Raw genomic sequence first — 4,486 nt, forward strand, 5'->3', positions numbered from 1 at the left:
TCAGAAAAGAGTTTCAATTTTAAGAAACTGACTTCAAATTACTAAATATATATGTACAATCGTTTCACTTCTTAACCAATATATATGCAATTAGTTGTTTTTATCGTAACGTCAAACTTATAAGTTTGACCTAATTTATTACACTAAGGAGTACCTTATATTCAACTAATTAAATCCATATGAGATACCTCGTGGTTAACCATTTACAAAAAAGATGTATTTCCACTTTGGTGGCCTGAGGTTTAGCCTAATTCCACTTTAATGCCTCGAGGTTTGCATAACTCCACTTTGGTGCCTTGAGATTTTGACAATCCACTTTAGTGACCTATACATAACATTCTTAGTATTTTATATGGAATACTTAAAAAATATGTTGAACATAACAAATCAACCATTTTTTTTTGCAATATTATGTTGATTATTCTATTTTGTATGTAGTTTAACCTCCAATTTTGCACTTTATTTCACTGAAATGTAATTAATTAAGATTAAAGTTGACTATTAAATATTTTAAGTCACCATAATGTAATTAATTAAGATTAAACTTGACTATTAAATGGTCGTTCAATTGGTTTTTAATCTTATGTGAATATTATTGGTAATCTAATCATACACATTTCATACGTCATAGAAAGTCGGATTTAAACTATTTATGCCATCGTTGTAGTTGTTTATTTCTAATATAGTCATTATAGAAATTATTCTCATTCCACCGCCATTGTATAAGCCAAATGCTAAGTAAATGTCATTCTTTACTTCTTTTTTCTAATATGACATGTTACTATTTCCTGAATTATTTTTTTAAAATAAAAATCAGCTTTTTTTTTAAAGTTTTTGTAAAAGATAATTACGTGTTTGGTTATAATTAACAACTCGAATCTTTGTAAATCTTTTAAATATTCAAAAATGTTTTAAAATATAATTATCTTTATTACAACACGGGTTTCCCTAAGTAGTTAAAATCGAACAACTTAGATTTTTGACAATATTTTATATTTGTAAAAAATTAGGATCTTTTTTTTTCTCACAAAGAGTAATTATATGTTTATAAAATGTAGGCAATTTTAACACTTTTATACGTTTATTAAATGACATTTTGCCTTATAAATATTTCTAAAATAAATATTCTTTATAAAGTTATTTTCCTATTATTAGATCCAGTTCTAGTAGGATTATTTTCTCATAAATTATTAGATCTACTCCGATTAGGTTAATTTTCTCATAAATTATTAAGAGAAAAAAACTAGATCTACACTTATTAGGATAATAATAATAATTTTATATAAAACTTATTTTATATATAGGAATTCTAAAAAAGTTGGACTCTCTAATATCGCTTGAAAAGTTTCTGCTTTATATATATGTATGTATTGATTGATTGATTTATAGGTGAGGCGGAATGACAAGGCGGAAATCCGAGCTCGAGAGGAAAATCAAACAAAGAGGCTAGAAGTCAAGATTGACTTTTGTCAATTAGTTGACCCGTCATCAACAATTCCCTGCATTTCCTATTCCATCACCAGCTTCATCACCATTTCAGTCCCGCTACACCAACCTCATCTGCATCAACAACATCGACTATCACCTGAACTCCATTCCTGTCACACATTCAACCTCCATCACCCTTCGTGCTCACCATCATCAATCCACCATCATCAGCCATCCACCTCGTTGCACTCTATGAACTATGGTGAAACTAGATCATAATGATCAGATTGTATGATGATGATGAATGTAAAAGAGACGAGAGAAATAAGAAGAGAGAAGAGTAATCTGTATTATTATTCAGAATCACTTAACCAATGAGGATACAATGGTGTTATATTTATACTAGTGTGTTAGGTACAATTATAAGTTGGTTATAACTAACTAACTCCTAACAGACTAAACAGACTATAACAAACTCTATATTCCACATCCCCCCCTCAAGATGGATGATCTTGGAACAGTTTGAGTCCTAGCTTTGCAGTAAAGAAGTGATGTTCTTGTTTGCCAAGTGCTTTTGTCATCACATCAGCTAGCTGTAGACCAGTCCTAACATGTTGAGTGTATAAAAATCCTTCCAATTGCTTGTCTCTAACAAAATGACAATCCATATTGAGGTGTTTAGTTCTCTCATGGAAGACGGGGTTTAAGGCAATGTGTTGAGCTGCTTTGTTATCGCAATAAAGAGGAATAGGAAGCTTGATGTCGACACCAAAATCTTTTAGTAACCCAACCAACCAAACTAGCTCACTTGCAGTATAGGACATACTCCTGTATTCTGCTTCTGCAGAACTCTTGCTAACTGTAACCTGCTTCTTAGTCTTCCAGGAGATTAAGGAAGTCCCTAAGAATATACAGTATCCACTCAAAGATCTGCAACTAGAAGCACACGAGCCCCAGTCTGCATCACTGTATGCTTGCAGAGTAAGGGATGCAGTGGAAGAATAGAATAAACCAGCATTAACAGTCCCTTTCAGGTACCTAAGGAGATGCTGTGCTGTTTGATAATGGGGCTCTCGTGGCTGACTAAGAAACTGACTAAGGTGTTGTACACTGTAAGCAATGTCAGGTCTAGTCAGACTCAAGTATAGCAGCCTGCCTATAAGTCTTCTGTAAACCTCAGGATCCTCCAATAACTCCCCTTGATCAATGGACAACTTTAGTCCCTTCTGCATAGGAAATGAAGCAGCCTTACAATCCTCAAACCCTGCATCTTTTATAATATCCAAGACATATTTTCTTTGGTTCAACATTATGCCAGATGCATTTCTTCCAATCTCCAAGCCCAAAAAATACCTCATGACACCCAAGTCCTTGATAGTGTATTTAGAATGCAAGTCAGACTTCAGTGAATCTAGTGCACCCAAATCATCACCAGTTAACAAAATATCATCAACATACACTAAGACCAGTGCCAATTTATTGTTCAGAGGATTATGCTTAGTAAACAGGGAGTAGTCTTGCTTTGATTGGGTATATCCATGATGAACCAAAAATTTTGTTAATTCTTGATTCCATTGTCTTGAGGCCTATTTCAGACCATATAAAGATCTTATGAGCTTACAAACCTGCCCTTTCTTGGCTTTAGTATAACCTAATGGAGGTCTCATGTAAACTTCTTCATCAATATAGCCATGTAAGAAGGCATTATTGACATCTAATTGAAAAAGAGACCAATTTTTAATGGCAGCCACAGCAAGTAAGGCCCTGACAGTGGTGAACTTTGCAGCAGGAGAGAAGGTGTGTTTGTAATCCTTGTCCTTAACCTGATTAAAACCCTTAGCCACCAGTCTTGCCTTAAACCTCTCCACTGTACCATCAGCCTTATGTTTTATTTTGTAAACCCATTTACAACCTATAGCCTTCTTTCCAACAGGTAGTGATGTCAACTCCCATGTATTGTTTTTCTCAAGAGCAATCAGTTCCTGATTCATGGCATTAACCCACCTTGCATCCTGGCTTGCTTGATTGTAATAACTAGGCTCAAATTCTTTTATTACTTTACTCAAGGATGCTGTGTAGCTTGAATCAAAATCATTATGCAGCTGTTTGAGAACAGTTGCTTGAAGAGCAGCTGAACAATGATAATCAGCTAATTTTGCTGGTGTCTTTCTCTTCCTGCTGGACTTCCTGACTTGAGGAGATCCTGATACTGGATCAGACTGTATAGTAGACTCTCCAGTACTAGTAGGATGATTATTTTGTAATATTTGGATACTAGAATCATTAATTTGAGTAGTATCTGGCATATTATTTGTGGCTTTCATTGATTGAACTGATGTACTATTAATGTCAGTGAGAAAATCTCTGAAATCAGTGACAGATGAACCAGCATTTTTAAAAGGTAAGAAATATTCATAAAAAATGACATCTCTATTAACAAAGGTTTGATTAGTGTCTAAGTCATAGAGTTTATACCCTTTTTGTCGCACAATTCCACATGAAAAACAAAATATATATATAAAATATCAAAACGATGATGTCGTATAGAGTACAAACGAGAATGAATCTAATCCATAAAAAGTACTACAACTCAGGAACACGTTTGATTCCCATGGAATTAACGTGCCCTTCATGCTTATCTTGTCGTAATGCTTTAGTGAGAGGATCTGCTATGTTATCATCTGTAGCAATCTTTTCTATCACTACTGTCTTTTGCTCCACGTAATCCCGGATTAGATGAGCTTTCCGTTGTACATGTCTAGACTTGTTGCTAGACTTTGGCTCCTTAGCTTGGAAGATGGCACCACTATTGTCGCAATAGATGGTGATCGGGTCATTCGAACTAGGCACTACAGAGAGCCCATGTAAGAATTGACGCATCCATATCGCTTCCTTTGTAGCTTCAGACGCGGCATAGTACTCGGACTCAGTCGTAGAATCTGCTGTAACAGTTTGTTTCGAACTCTTCCAGCTGACTGCAGCGCCATTAAGAGTAAAAACGAATCCAGACTGAGATTTGGAGTCATCTCGATCCGTTTGGAAGCTAGCATCTGCGTAA

Source organism: Silene latifolia, chromosome 2 (assembly GCF_048544455.1).
Source record: "Silene latifolia isolate original U9 population chromosome 2, ASM4854445v1, whole genome shotgun sequence".
Lineage (NCBI taxonomy): Eukaryota > Viridiplantae > Streptophyta > Magnoliopsida > Caryophyllales > Caryophyllaceae > Silene > Silene latifolia.